A 16,769-nucleotide genomic window follows, 5' to 3' on the forward strand; every position below is an offset into this window, starting at 1 on the left:
TACACCACATGCATCTGTTTGTTAATTTCTTAAATGAGGTCACTCACATACTGTATATACACTAACAGGCCACTTTAATAAAAACCTGTACCCCTGCTGTCATGTAATAGAGGCTTAGGGCAGATGCAAATGCAGATAAGAGCTTTATTAAAGAGAGGCAGGCAGGCAAATCCAAGTCGTGAATCAAAAGCGTGGTCCAAAACAGGCAAACGGTCAGGCGATTGGCAAACGGACATAACCTAAGTAAGGCAAAACACAAAATGAGAAACTAGATGTGAGATCAAAACCATAAAACGGAACGCGATGAACAAAGGCTTGGCACGGTGAATACACTCAATACTTCACCCCGTACATAGATACACGAGGGGTTTAAATACTAAACATAATCAGGGGTGAAACACAAAACAGCCAAGACTAATGATGACACATACGGGAAACAACCAATGACAATTCAGGGGTGGAGACTGGACAAACCATAACAAAACACGTGTCAAAAGTAAACAAAGTCAGTGTCACTGACAAACCCGGAAGCGCGCACTTGCTCCTCGTAGTGCGCTGTGTAATAAAATCATAAATCATGCAGATATAGGTCAAGAGATTCAGTTAATGTTCACAACAATCATCAAAATGGGGGAAAATGTGGTCCCAGTGACTTAGACTGTGGCATGGTTGTTGGTGCCAGCCAGGCTGGTTTACTGACTTCAGAAATGGCTGATCTGTGTTTTTCCACATGCAACAGTTTCTAGAGTTTACACATAAATGTCCAAAGGCAAAAAAAATCATAGCAGTGAGAAACACAGCAGAAACACCTTGTTGGTGTAGCGGCCAGAGGAGAATGGCTAGACATGTTTGAGCTGACAGGAAATCTATGGTGACTCAAATAACCACTCTTCACAATTCTGGTGGGCATAACCAGTGGGCACAGGCTCACTGAAAGTGGACAGTTGAATATTGAAAAAACATTGCCTGGTCTTCAACTGGCCAGTTTTCGTGTGCCTGGACCCACTGTAGCCACAGATCCATGGAAAAATCTGCAGCAAATTATGTGATACAATCATGTCAACATGAACCAGAATCTCAAATGAATGTTTCCAACACGCTGTAGAATCCATGGCATGAAGAATCAAGTCTGTCCTTAGAGCAAAGGGGGTCCTACCCAGTATTAGTAGAGTGTACCTAATAAAGCTTCCAGAGAAATATGAATAGACCAGTTACATGGAAGAGGAGATGAGTAATTAGTAATTGGATCTAATATTTCACACAGCTTTTTTCTCTTTTTGAGAGATTTAAGTCATTTTGTAAATTGATTAATAATGATCTGTAAATGTGAATGATTACCAAGCATGCATAATTAATAAAAGCTTCATGCATTTCAGTTATGAGAGGATGTTTTGGGTGGAAGTAGGGAACTGGACAAATGACTATGCTGAAATATTTTCTAAAAATGTCATTACATAGTCAGGGACCTACATTTTGTGAACGTCTCCTTATGTGATATGTATGTAATTTGTCATGTCAATGCCAGAAACGGCATTGCCTTCCACATCAAGTTGCACAGAACAGCCTACAAACATGGCTGCCAAATACAACTCCCAGACCACAGATTGGCCTACAAACATGGCCTCTGAGAACTATAGCACCCAACAACCACAAAGACTGTTACATTCACCGGCTTACTGATCACACACACCTGAACACAATCACCTCATCACAGCCACACAGTATATAAAGACTCTCACACCATCCACTCAGTATGAAGTATATGCTCAGTGTCGTTTACCTGTTGAGACCAAGCCTTTTGCTTCTATGCTACAGTGTTTATGGTTATGACTACATTTCTGGTTTCTGGTTCATATCTTTATTTCTTGCCTGAGTATCATTGTTTATGGCACATTGCCTGACATCTGCATATTTATTGATCTAGACTCTGCTTATTGTTTTGGATTTGCTTGCCCTTGGAAAAATAACTAACCTGCAACTGTCACCGTCTCCAACGCCTGACAGAATACCTACACATGGAGGCAGCAGGTTCTAAGAGTGGCAATAGGCTCTGGCTTCCCAAGACTGTCTTGTCAGTGAGCAACATCAGCAGATTGCCATGATCACCTGCAGTACCCTCTCAATCTGCCTTATTGCTCATCAATTGCCCCAATAAATATTCAGGTGATTCCGCTTGAGGTAAAGGTTTCATGCTTCAATGTTTCCTGTATTTCTCCAGTCCAGAAAACCAATATTGCTCAGTTCATCAATTTATTAACTGATAAAGCACTCACCTGGGCTACTGCAGGCTGGTCCCAAAGGCATCAGAAACATACATCAGCAGCCCTCAACATCAAGTAGTACTATGTCCAGTCCATCCCAAGCCCAAGTCCTCTCAGAACACCACAGAGCGAGTGGATCAGCCTTCACACTCCAACATGGCAAGTGCTCCTCAGATTATCACTAATCAGAATTTTTCAATACCAGTGCAGATAGGACACTCAGAAGGTTTATCTCCAGACTCCAGAGTGGCTGGCAACTTCATCAAAAGTGCTCTCATCTCGAGATCGAATCCAGCCAGCCACTCTGCAATCCCTTGCATGTCCAAGCCCTGAGTCAGTGCCCTCTATCCTCACCTGCATTGGCAGACTTCTTCTTTGTGGAAAAGAAAGGAGGGGGTCTCAGAGCATTTATTGATTATCACAGGTTGAATCAAGTACTACTCTGGTCTTTGTCCCCACAACACTGGAACAACTCAGAGAGGCAAAATTTTTACCAAGCTTGACCAGTGCCAATAACCTTTCTGTATTCATGAGTGCAACGAGTGGAAAACAGTCTTTAGCACCACCTCTGGGCCAGTTTGAGTACGGCATCATGCCATATGTGATATCTCACGCTCCTGCATAGTTCCAGTACCTCATTAATGATGTCCTCCAGGACATGCTCAGCAAACTTGTCATGCCATATATTGCCGATATTCTCATTTACTCCCCATCCAGAGAATTTTGAAACTACTACATAGGCAACTGAGAACTCCTTGCAGTGAAGCTAGCCTTCAGTGAGTGGTGTCACTGGCTGGAGGGGGCCCAACACCCATATGTGATTTAGACCAACCATAAGAACCTTGAATACATCGATGGCCAAGAGACTCAACTCACGTCAGGCAAGATGGGCTTTGTTCTTCTCAAGGTTGCAAAGAGTTCACCCTTTCCTAACACCCATGGTCTAACAACACCAAAGCCAATTCCCTCCCATGCTTGTACCCAGCCCCTATCAAGGAGGACACTGAAGAGCACACCTTGCCACTTTTTGTAGCATTAACCTGGAAGATAGACCAAGAAATTGAGAATATCCCAGTCTTAATACCCTTGAATATACAGCAAGGAAAAAAGTATGTACCCCCTCAGCATCAGCAAATATGATGAGCAAACTCATCACCTGGGTACAGGTACACACCTCACCTGCCACCAGACACCCAGGCACCCAGAAAACAGATCTAATCCTTCAAGGAAAATACTGGTAGCCCCACATGCTCTCCAATATACTGTATAAAAGTTTCTCTTCCTGTACTGTGTGCTTAATCCAAGATAGCTATGGCCCCAACTACAGGTAAACTCTTTCCACTACCCATACCACACTGATCATGGTCTCACATTGTCATGGACTTCATCATAGACCTACCTTGATTCAAAGGTAACACTGTCATTATGGCAGTCATCAACTAGTTCTCTAAGCCCCTCTGCCTGATTCCCATCACTAGTCTCCCCTCAGCCTTTGAAACTGCTGAACTCATCTTCACCCATGTATTCAGACATTATGGGATTCCTAAGACATTGTAAGTGACTGGGGAGCCAGTTTACATCTCTGGAATGGGGAAGTTTTATGGAAAAGTTTGAAGTATGTGTCAGCCTCATGTCTAGGTATACCCCCAAACCAACGGTCAGTTCAAGAGGGCAAACCAAGATGTGGGCCGATTCTTGAGAGCTTATTGTGCTGACAACCAGGAGGACGGCCTGATTCCTGCTGTGGACAAAATATGCATAGAACTTTGTGTCAAACGCAATTAACCCCATTCCGGTGTGTACTAGGCAGAGAGTATAACGCGTTACACTATAACACATTATTGTAATCTAATTACTTTTTCTGATAACGCAGTAATGTAAAGCATTTTAAATATATGTAAATTGATTAGTTACTGATATCAATAAAATTACTTTACTTGATTACAAATTTATTGTTAAGAAAACAATATTAATAAAATGCATTTTTTAATGAAATCACATTTTGCCCGAAGATATTTTTCTTTGGCCCCAAATAATTCTCCACTTGCAGGTTTGTCACCACGTAACTGAACGTTAGTAAAAGTAGACAGGGTTTACAGGAAAATACGTGGAAACACTCATATCTTATTGGCTGACAGGTCTCAATTCTGCCAAATGCTAGCTCACAGTCAGTGTGAGGAAAAATGGATATATGTTTTTTTTTCTTTTTTAATTTTTTTTTTTTTAAACCAGTATGTGGGTTGAAACTGAAACAGTGACATCCTCTGATGCTAAACAGGAAAACAGGGTGTGTAAATATCTATGAGTTTACGTGAACATGATATGAGCAGATCATAAGGAAAGATAATGTACTTTGCATGGCACTGTAGCAGCTAAACCCATACAATGTTAGCTTAGTTATGCCTCCCCTTGGCTAGCAACACCAAACTAGCCTAGTTTGAAAAGTTTGATATTTTATCAGTCTGGTAGTCCTACAAACAGTGACAACACCTGAGGCAAGTTTTATGATAAATCCAACTGTTTTTGATCATGTCATACATTGATGCACGCTAAAATTACTGAAACAACTGAGTTTCACTTTGTAGTGTATTTTTTGTAGGTTTGATTGGTTATGAAAGTAACGTGAAAGTAAAGTAATTAGTAATCTGATAACTTTTTCATGCAGTAATTAGTAATGTAATCAAATTACAATTTTAAAGTAGTAATTAGTAATCTATAGTGGATTACTTTTTTTGAGTAACTTACCCAACATTAGTACTAGGTTACCAAAAGAAGAAGATAGAGTATCCAAAAATTTTACTCAAGTACAAGTAAAGCTACTTATAAAAATAATTACTGAAGTAGCAGTAAAAGTAATAATGTTATTTACTTGAGTAAGAGTAACCTCAGAAGCTAATATTTCCCCCTTGACTAGGCCATTCCATAACCCTCCATTTCTTATTTTTGAGCCTTTCCTTGGTGGATGTTCTTGTGTGCTTAGGATCATTTATCCTGCTGAAAGGTCCACTTTCAGTTCAACTTCAACTTTTGGACAGATGGCATCACATTATCTTCAAGCACTCTTTGATATGATGCAGAATTCATAGTTGAGTCAATGAATGGAAACTGTCCAGTCCCTGAGGCAGCAAAGCAACCCCAAACCATAACATTCCCACCACGGTGCTTCTCCTGAAAAGCTGTCTTAGGTCAGCGCCAAACATGTCTGCCGTCACTGTGACCAAACAATCAATCTTTGATTTGTCTGTCCAGACCACATTATTCCAAAAGGCCTGGTCTTTGCCTATATTCTCATTGGCAAACTGTAGTCCTGCAAAGGCTTTTTCCTGGCACTGTCCAGTTTGGGTGAGTCTATGCCTATGATAGCCTCACATTCTTGTTGTTGGCTCACAGGAGCGTAAAATGATGTGGTCTTCTGCTATTGTAGTACATCCACCTCAAGGTTTGATGTGTGTTCTGAGATGCTTTTCTGCTCACCACAGATGTAACAAGTGCTTATTTTAGTCACTATAGACTTCCTGTCAGCACAGACCAGTCTGGTCATTCTCCTCTGATCTCTCTCTCTCTCTCTCTCTCTCTCTCTCTCTCTCTCTCTCTCTCTCTCTCTCTCTGTGTGTGTGTGTGTGTGTGTGTGTGTGTGTGTGTGTGTGTGTGTGTGTGAGAGAGAGAGAGAAAATCCCAGATGATCAGAAGTTTCTGAAATATTTAAACCAGTCCATCTGGCACCAACAACCATGCCATGGTTAACATCACAGAGATCACACTTTTTTTTCTTCATTCTGATGTTTGATCATTAACTGAAGATCTATATCTGCAGAATAATTTGCATTGTGCTCCTGCCACAAGATTGGCTGTATAGATAATCGCATGAATGTGCAGTGTACAGGTGTTCCTATTAAAGTGGATGGTGTGTGTATATTACAGATAGGATGCTCCCCCTTTGGTTTGTCACTACTAGGTCAAAGGTTGTGATAATTGGAAGCCTTTACCTGAAGGAATCGGAGTCCTGCTAAATAAAGGAATGATATAGTTTTTTGACCACACGCGCACACACACACACACACACACACACACACACACACACACACACAAACTCATAGCAAGGATGTAAAGGAACTTTAAAAAGCACTATTTAAATGTACAAGGAATTATTATTATTGTATTTTACACTGGAGTGTGCATCGGACAACCCTGCTCTGACTCTAAGGAATTTAAAACATTAACTGATGAAACACATTAACGGAGCAAAGCACTGCATGTTAAAACAAGTGAACATGATTGTCGTGGTATAATGCTAAACAGTAAAAATGTCAGACCTTTCTGGACCTTTTTTAGTGTAACTGAAATTAAAAACACAAATGGCAACTTGGAAGGGCAAACTAGGAGTATGTAGTAGAAAAATTAAAGTAATAAAAGCTTTAATGGTGGAAATGTTGCTAAGAATTTTGAAACATCAAGCCTTATTTAGAGGTGTCAGTCCCCCCAAACCCCCCGTATTTCACACCCTGGTTGCATTCTCATCCAAACAACAATTACAAAGCGCTTAATGTATTCACCCTTATGCAGTTTCTGTGAAGGCAACCATGCTCTCATTAACTGCCTGAAGATCATCTCTGAAACTCATGAGAAGAATCAAGTTCCTAAAGTTAAATAGACATTGCTTCAGATTCAAAACCAAAGGCCACCTATGTAAACACTTTAAACAGAAGCTGACATGCCAGCCATATTACACCAGCAGAGAATAGAGAAATGACCCATGGAACCGCAACAAAAGTTTAGTCTAACAAACACAAAGGAGACTTCTGTCAGCAGTGTTCCTATTTTGGCTGGAGAAGTAGTTGGGGCCATTAAAGACCTAACAATTGGGCAAGTCCAAGTCAAGCAAGGCAAGCATGTCCTGACCTGTGCATTCCTTGATCTGACCAGTTCACCTACTTTCTTTTACAGAAAGTCTAATTGAGCAACTATAAGCTAAAAGTCATAAATCAGAAATCCTTTTGTGAATAGTGAGCAGGAAAGATGCATAAAGAGTTGACAGCAGTGAGAAATACAACCAAGATGATTGCCAAAATTTAACATGTTCAGTGGAATCAAAGATTTGACATCACATTGATTAAATGAATCGATCCCAGAAGAACATACTGCAAAATTGGTAAAGGAAATGGACTTGGAAATAAAAATGTTATCATTTGAAAGCCCACTTGAAATCCAATGGAACATTAAAAGTGATATGTTCACCTTCAGATTTATTTTACAATTCATTTATCAACAGGTTAAACACTCAGGCAGAGGTCACATGCGCTCCAAACTAAGTCAGAGATTCTGGCTACCCCATATCAACTCCTTAGCCAGAAAGATCGTTAGAGTCTTTCTGCAGATGAAAGCAAGCCAAGGTTGGACAGCAAAAAAATCTTACAGATAATCTTTGTCTGCTGACCTACCACCCTTCACCAATGTGGGAATTGACTACTTTAGACCTGTAGAGGTGAAGCAACTTCATGCTTGTATAAAAGAGTGGGGAGTCTTCACATGCTTGGTGAGTCTAGAGCAGGGCTTTTCAATCCTGGTCCTTAGGACCCACTGCTCTGCACATTTTGTATGTCTCCTATATTTACCACACCTGATTCAGATCATCAGCTCATTAGGAGAGACATTCATGAACTGAGCTGAATGTGTCAGATATGAGAGACATACAAAATGTACAGTGCTGTGGGTCCCTAGGACCAGGATTGAAAACCCCTGGTCTAGAGTCTAGAAGTGACAAACTACCTAGACACAGACTTGATGCCCTGTGCTGATTTCTATGTCATAGACGACCATTTAGAAATATCTAACCAGACCAGGGAACAACTTTTGTGGGAGCACAGAAAGAACTTGGTGAAGCTCATAAAGAATTAGATCACAAAAGAATCCAAATTGCACTACTCAAGGATAAATAAAGTGGACATTCAAGTGGATATTGGTCAGGCTTGTAAAGAAAGTACAATATAACCAGTCTTGAAAGAACACATTTTAGAAAGTGAGACCCTACAGATAGCCTTGTGTGAGCTATAGTGAATGATCAGCCAATAACAGTACTATCAGATGACCCTAATGATCTAGAACCCCTCAACCCAAAACATTTGCTTCAGTTGAAAGCCAAACCAAACAAAGGAGGTGGATGCAGGCTTAATACATTGCTAACCTATTCTGGAAGAGATGAGTTAGATAATATCTCTCACTCATGCAACAAGTGGAAAGTGGCAAAATTCTAAATGGAACCTCATTCCTGATGACCTTGTTGTCATAGTACACTATATGGCCAAAAGTATGTGAACACTTGACAATTGCACCCATGTTTGGGCCTTCCCCAAACTGTTGCCACAAAGTTGGAAGAACACAATTGTCTAGAATGTCTTTGCATGCTGTAGATTTAATATTTCCTTTTACTGGAACTAAGGGGTCTAGCCCAAACCTGTTCCAGCATGACAATGCACCTATGCAAAAAATGAGGTCCATGAAGGCATGGTTTGACAAGGTTGTTGTGGAGCATCTCAAGTGGCCTGCACAGAACCCTGACCTCAACCCCACTGAACACCTTTGGGATAAATTGGAACACTGACTGCACCCCAGGCCTTCGAACCTGACATCAGTGACTGACCTCATTAATACTCTTGTGGCTGAAAGGGCACAAATCTCAACAGCCACATTCCAAAATATAGCATAAATCCTTCCCATAAGAGTGAAGGTTGTTATAACAACAAAGGGGGAATAACTCTGGAATAGGATGCCATTGAACATATAATTGTGATGGTTAGGTGACCATATACTTTTGGCCATATTGTGTGGATGACACCACACCCAGCAATACATGGTTCATGGGTTATATAGTGAAGACTTTGTTTTAAGTGTCCTGGTTGAAACCAAGACCAATATTTTACAAAAGCTTTTAGACACGCTCTGTCTGCTCCTGGAGGCAGCAAGTGAAATGACTGGCTGTCAGAGAGATAATCATGTGCTTGTAACCTTTGACTGCCATACAACAGTTGCACTCACACATCCTACCATATACATGCCCACTGACACTAACATTTTCACTCACTCTGAACTCTGGGTCACACCTAAGACTAAGACACACAAAAGACTAAGGACTCATGGACTGAAATTAGAAACTATGATTTTTTTTTTTTAACTGAATATTGATGTACACCAACTATGATTTCTGAAACTGGTTATTCATGTACATGGGTGTGCAGATTATTGAAATATACAATGGATATATATATATAAAAAAAAGGTATACACACCCATATTAAAATGTCACGTCTTTTTGAAGTAAAAGAGTGAGACTAAGATTAACCATGTCAGATTTTTTTTCTCACCTTTTAATATGCAATTGCAGAGTATACAAATAAAGTGAAAAACAATCAATCTTTTATAGGAGAAAAATTTAAAATTACCTAATTGCATAACTAATACTTTGTTGAAGCACGTTTTGATTTTATTAAACCACTCGGACTTTTTGGTTAAGAGTAAGATTGTTTGGCAATATTTTCCCACTCTATCTTGTAAAAACATAGATCCATCAAATTGTGAGGGCATCTACTGTGCACAGCCTGCTTCAGGTCACCTCATAGATTTTTTGTTGGATTTAGGTCTGGGCTCTGGCTAGGACATTCAGAAGCATTGATCTTATTTGGGTTAAGCCATTCCTTTGTTGATTGGGATGTATGCCTTGGGTCACTGTTGTATTGAAAGGTGAAATTCTTTTTCATTTTCAGCTTATTAGCAGACACTTGAAAGTTTTGCACTTAAATCAGCTGCCATTTGTAGCTATTAATGATTCCCTCCACCTTGATAAAAGCCCCCATTCTGTCTGAAGATAAGTACATTACATTTACATTTATTAATTTAGCAAACGCTTTTATCCAACGCGACTTACAAATGAGGAAATACAAGCAAAGCGATATGTCAAACGGAGAACAATACAAGTAGTGCTACAATACTTACAATAATATTTTTTTTATCAAGTTCTAGAGAAGCGAAGTGCACAGAGTAGAGGTGTAAGAGCCAGTGTCTTTTTTTTTTTTTTTTTTTTTTTTTTAATATTTTTAAAATAATGTGGGGTTGGCATTTTAGGGGTTAGTTACGTGCTCATGGAAGAGGTGGGTCTTTAGTTGTTTTTTGAAAACAGTGACAGATTCTGCTGTCTGGTTTGAAGTTGGAAGTCCATTCCACCACTGAGGGACGGTTAGTTTGAAGGTTCTAGAAAGGGACCTTGAGCCATGTTGAGTATGCACTACAAAGCGTCAGTCATTAACCGATCGCAGATTGTGTGAAGGAATGTAAACCTCAAGGAGAGTGTTGAGATAGGGGGGTGCTGTTCTTGTACATGAGCATCAAGGCCTTGAATTTGATGCGGGCGGCTACAGGAAGCCAGTGGAGGGAGATGAAGAGGGGTCTGACATGGGTATTTTTGGGCTGCTTGAAAACAAGGCATGCTGCTGCATTCTGAATCATCTGAAGGGGTTTGATGGAGCTGGCCGGGAGACCCGGGAGTAGTGTGTTGCAGTAGTCCAGTTTTGAGATAACAAGAGCCTGGACTAGTAGCTGTGTAGCTTGTTCGGTGAGATAGGGTCTGGTACAGAATGAACCTACAGGATCGTGCAGTTGTTGAAATGTGATCTGTGAAGGTCAAGCTGTAATCAGAAGTCATCCCAAGGTATGTCCTTGCTATCCTGGTTGTTCTGGTTGGCTTGAGTGTAGTTGAGCCGAGCTGTACAATGAGGCGGTGGTTTATTGAGGGGCAGGCAAGGATGACGAGAAGCTCACGTTTTTGCCAAGTTGAACTTAAGGTGGTGTTCCCTCATCCATAAAGCATGATGCTGCCACTACCATGCTTCACTGGGGGTAATTTAGTTGGGCTTGGATGTTTTTTGTGAGAAAGGGCTTCCATCTAGCCACCCTACCCCACAGGCCAGACATGTGAAAAATATGAGAGATTGTTGTCACATACATGGAGTAATCAGTACTTCAGTCAGATATCCAGCAGCCCCTTTAATGTTGAGTTAGGGATCTTGGCAGCCTCCCTTGTAAGTTTTTATCTTGCCCTTTTGTAAATTTTGAAGGGATGTCCTATTCTTGGAAATGTCACTGTGGTACTCCATTTTCTCCACTGGTTGATGATTGCCTTTATTTTTAATTTAGTGTTCCATTGTACATTTAATGTTTTGGAATTTTTTTTTCGAATTCCTTTCGACAGTGAGACACTGTACAGACTTTATCATCTCTTTGCAGATCATGGCTTCAGCAGTCAGATGAAACCTGTCATGAAAATCCTACAAAAACAGCTGGTCTTTATTTGGGGTTAATCAGAATAATTTAATTGATGACAGCTGTATGATAATTACTTTCAAATGTTAGATTGAATGTGATTGGTTCATTATGAACACATCCCGAATTATAAAAGGGTGTGCATACTTATGCAAAAAGGTTACTGTAACTTTTTAATTTTTCCTATTTTTCCTTAAAACCTTTCTGGTCGTTTTTCACTCAATGTTTATTAAAATTGTTCGAAATTGTGCGAAAAGTTCTGAGATGATTTATCTTGGTTTAATTTTTTACATCACGAAAACAATTTTAACAGGGGTGTGTAGACTTTTTATATCCACTGTATGCTTTATGAAACTGTTGCATTTTGAGTATGTATGGTGCATTCAGTATAATTCTGGCTCCATTTGAGTTATTATTGGGTGATTGTTTTTCTGTGGTGTCAATAATTAGGGGCTGTTAGGTTGGTTCCATAATTAGGTGAAATAATATAACATGTTAAAAGCACTAAGAAAAGGAAATAATATGAAGTACAATAATGATCTGTGTTTTGTTTACATACACTCACTGTCCACTTTATTAAGAACACCTGTACACTTGCACATTCATCCAGTTGTCTAATCAGCCAATCATGTGGCAGCAGCGCAATACATAAAACCGTGCAGATACAGGTAAAGAGCTTCAGTCAAACATCAGCATGGGGAAAATGTGGTCTCTGTGACATTAATCATGGTGGGGTGGTTGGTACCAGATGGGCTGGTTTGAGTATTTCAGAAACTGCTGATCTCCTGGGATATTCACACACAACAGTCTCTAGAGTTTTTAGAACCAATCTGGCCATTTTCCTCTGACCTCTCATATCAAGAAGGTGTTTCCACCTATTGAACTAATTGTTGGTTTTTTTCCACCATTCTGTGTAAACCCTAGAGACTTTTGTATGTGAAATTCCCAGGAGATCAGTAGCTTCTGAAATACGCAAATCATCCCATCTGGTACCAACATCCATGCCACGATCAAAGTCACACTTTTTCTTCATTCTGATGTTTGATGTGAACATAAACTGAAGCTCTTGACCTACATCTGCATGATTTTTTGCATTGTGCAGCTGCCACATGATTGGCTGTTTGGATAACTGCATGAATGTACAGGTGTTCCTAATAAAGTGGACGGTGAAGGTATAGTACACATAGAATTCTCCACCCTTTTTGTTGGTGATGCTAATACATCAAAGGTTGTATTAATTAAAAGCCATCACCCATTAGAGAGGCTTGTTTTATGGGAATGTGATATAGTTTACCGACCACACACACACACACACACACACACACACACACACACACAGAGGAATGTTAGTTTTGTTTATTGGAACATATTTTTGTTTAACCATTGGTGCAAATAAATGCCCAGAATTTTCATCACTGCAAGCATTTTACATTGTCATGTGCATTGTTCAAACCCCACCTGTTACATAACAGAGTCTATAAACAGAAGCAAGTGCAGATCAAAGTCTTTATTCTCAAACAGGTTTAAACATGAAACTAGACTTGAGACATGAAACAAGAATAGGACACGAAAACACGACCGCTTGGCATACTTAAACGTATTCACCTATACATTCGTTCAGTACTGCGTGAAGTACACAGCAACATGAGGGCTTTAAATAACAAACATAATCACGCTTAAAAACAGACAGCTGGGACCAATAATGACACACCCCCGAACATCAACCAGTACCTGAATGGGAAGAGAACCAAAACCAAAACAAAGGCATGTGTCCATAGAAAACAGTCCTCCTTATGTAATCTTGTGCACGTGCGCACTCTCCAGCTGTTAGTGCATGTCACAGCCGCAGTGCCATCTGCCAGCGAGAGCATGACAGAACCCCCCTCCAATGGCGGTCCTGGTCCCCTGGGTAACCTGTCCACGGCCTCCACCATGAAACAGATAGACGAATCCCCGCCCTCAGCGGGGTTCGAGATCAAAGCAGGGCTGGAGCTCGGAGCGACGTTATCAGCGGGGCTGGAGCTCGGGGTGATGTCCTCAGCGGGGCTGGAGCTCGGGGCAGCGTCCTCTGTGGGGCTGGAACGCTGGGCGACGTCCTCTGTGGGGCTGGAGCTCGGAGAGATGTCCTCTCGGGGCTGGAGCTCAGAGAGACGTCCTCTGCGGTGCTGGAATGCGGGGCAGCTTCCTCGGCGGGACAGGAACGTGGGACAGCTTCCATGGCGGAACAGGAACACGGGACAGCTTCCTCAGCGGGACAGGAATGCAAGACAGCTTCCAACATGGTGACCTTGGGGTCCCAGCTCCGAAGCTGAGACCTCTTCTGGGGCTCCGAAGCTGAGACCTCCCTGTAGGTCTCCAGCCGGAGCTCTGAGGTCACCATGTTGACCTCAGGGGGGAGCTCTGAGGTCGCCATGTTGACCTCGGGCTGGAGCTCCGGAGCTGAGACCTCCACGTAGGTCTCCAGCTGGAGCTCTGAGGTCGCCTGGTTGACCTCAGGCGGGAGCTCTGAGGTCATTATGTTGACCTCGGGCTGGAGCTCTGGAGCTGAGGCCTCCCCATAGGTCTCCAGCCGGAGCTCTGAGGTCGCCATGTTGACCTCAGGTGGGAGCTCCGAGGTTGCCACGTTGACCTCGGGCTGGAGCTCCGGAGCTGAGACCTCCACGTAGGTCTCAAGCTTGAGCTCTGAGGTCGCCAGGTTGACCTCGGGCTGGAGCTCCGAAGCTGAGACCTCCCCGTAGGTCTCAAGCTGGAGCTTTGAGTTCACCAAGTTGACCTCAGACGGGAGCTCCGAGGTCGCCAAGTTGACCTCGGGCTGGGGCTCTGGAGCTGAGACCTCCCTGTAGGTCTCAAGCTGGACCTCTGAGGTCGCCAGGTTGACCTCAGGTGGGGGCCCAGAGATCGCCAGGTTGACCTCGGGCTGGGGTCCAGAGGTCGCCAGGTTGACCTCGGGCTGGAGCTCCGGAGCTGAAACCTCCCTGTAGGTCTCAGGCTGGAGCTCTGAGGTCGCCTGGTTGACCTCCTTTGCCTGCATATAGTAGTGGGTAAATGGCACGGCAGGTTTGCCTGCCAGACTTACCCCCCCAGAAGATGTTCTAGGTCGGCTTTAGCTAATAGGAGCTGCACCCACTGACGGGCTGGTCCAAAGAGCCGGGACCACATGAATTGGAGCCATAGCTTTTCCTCAGGCTTGGGGTCTAATAGGCTAGAGAAATAGAACTGGCAATCCACAAGGAAATATTCTGGGTAGCCGAAAAACCCATCAAATGGATCTGGAAGCTCCATGAATGTCCACTGTGGAAATTGCATTGAGTCTAAAGCAGGGACGGTTGGCATAGACTTCCGGGCTCTGTGTTTCTTCCGTTCTCCTGCTACTCCCATGCTTTTAGGCGCGGTATTCTGTTACGTAACAGAGTCTATAAACAGAAGCAAGCACAGATCAAAGTCTTTATTCTCAAACAAAAGTCAGTAAACATGAAACGTGGTCTAGACTGGAAGAAATAATTGAGGTTAAAACATGAAACTAGACTCGAGGCATGAAACAAGAATAGGACACGAAAACACGACCGCTTGGCATACTTAAACGTATTCACCTATACATTCATTCAATACTGTGTTCAAAGTGCACAGCAACACGAGGGCTTTAAATAACAAACATAATCACGCTTGAATACAGACAGCTGGGACCAATAATGACACCCTCGAACATCAACCAATACCTGAACAGGAAGAGAACCAAAACAAGTGCACATGTCCATTGTAAACAAAGTCCTATTGTCCATGCGTACTTCAAGTACGTGCACGCGCTCTCCAGCTGACCGTGAACGTCGTCGCCGCAGCGCCATCTGCCGGCGAGATCGTGACACCGCCCTGACTGAATGATGTTTAATTGTTTACAAAGGAGGCCACCATAACACAAACAATGAAACAAGTACACTGAGTACAAAGAAGGTCCTAAATGCAGCACCTCTCACTGTTTTCACAGATAATGCACATTGTAAATTGCACAGGAGACTTTCCACAGGGCAACAGATGGGATAAAAATGTGTTCATGAACAATCTAGTGGAGTGAAGGGAATAAAAAATCCTTTAGAGGCTTAGTTGCTTTTTTCTATGATTTTTGCTGTTTGAATGTTGAATGGATAGTGTAGAAAGCATGGAGGTAAACAACGGGTTTCAGCTTATCAGAAGAAATTCTGCAAGCATGTATTAGGTCATTTTACTATGCAAATGAGAGCATGGATAAGTGGTTGTAGGCTTATGACTTATGTCTGCTTTCTAGATTAGATCTGTGTTGTTTGCTTAACTTTTACTCCTTTAGATATTCTGAGACATTAGTTCAGGCTGAGACATTCTGTATTCCTATCATCCACATTTAGTTCCATGCATGCATGCACAATATACTGTATTAGGAACACCCATACACCTACTAATTCATGAAATTATCTAATCAGACAATCGTGTGGAAGCAGTGCAATGCATAAATCATGCAGATATGGGCCAGCAACTTCAGGAAATGTTTACATCAGAATGGGGAAAAAACATGATCACAGTAATTTTGACTGCGGCATGATTGTTGGTGCCAGACAGGCTGGTTTGAGTATTTCTATATCTGATGATCTCCTGGGATTTTCAAATGCAGCAGTCTTTAGAGTTTACTCAGAATGGTGTAATAAAGAAACAAACATCCAGTGGGAGGAAATTCTACAAACAGAAACACGGTGTTGATGAAAGAGGTCAATGGAGAATGGCCAGACTGCTTTTAGCTGACAGTAAATCTTTACAGTTGTATTGAGCAGAAATGCACATGTTGAACTTTGAGGCGGATGGGCTACAGCAGCGAAAGACCACATCGGTTTCCACTTCTGTCAGCCAAGAACACAAAACTGAGGCTGCAGTGGTCACATGCTTGCCAAAACTAGACAGTTAAAGACTGAAAAAACATAGCCTGGTCTGATGAATCTTAATTTATGCTGAGGCACACAGATGGTAGGGTCAGAGTTTGGCACCAACAAATCCATGGACCCAACATGTCTTATGTCAACAGTCCAGGCTGGTGGAGGTGGTTTAATGGTGTGGGGAATGTTTTCTTTGGGCCCATTATTACCAATCATTGCTTGAATGCCATAGCCTATTTGAGTATTGTTGCTGGCCATGTTCATCCCTTCATGGCCACAATTTATCCATTTTCTAATGGCCACG

The 16,769-nt window shown here is 42.0% G+C and overlaps 1 protein-coding gene across 3 annotated transcripts in view; it reads left to right on the plus strand.

Moving 5' to 3' along the window:
• Positions 1-16,769, plus strand: part of diaph2 (diaphanous-related formin 2) — a 380,814-nt gene that overhangs the window by 310,677 nt on the left and 53,368 nt on the right. The gene's annotated exons all lie outside the window — the stretch shown is intronic.

This window comes from Ictalurus furcatus, chromosome 8 (genome assembly GCF_023375685.1).
Source record: "Ictalurus furcatus strain D&B chromosome 8, Billie_1.0, whole genome shotgun sequence".
Taxonomy (NCBI): domain Eukaryota; kingdom Metazoa; phylum Chordata; class Actinopteri; order Siluriformes; family Ictaluridae; genus Ictalurus; species Ictalurus furcatus.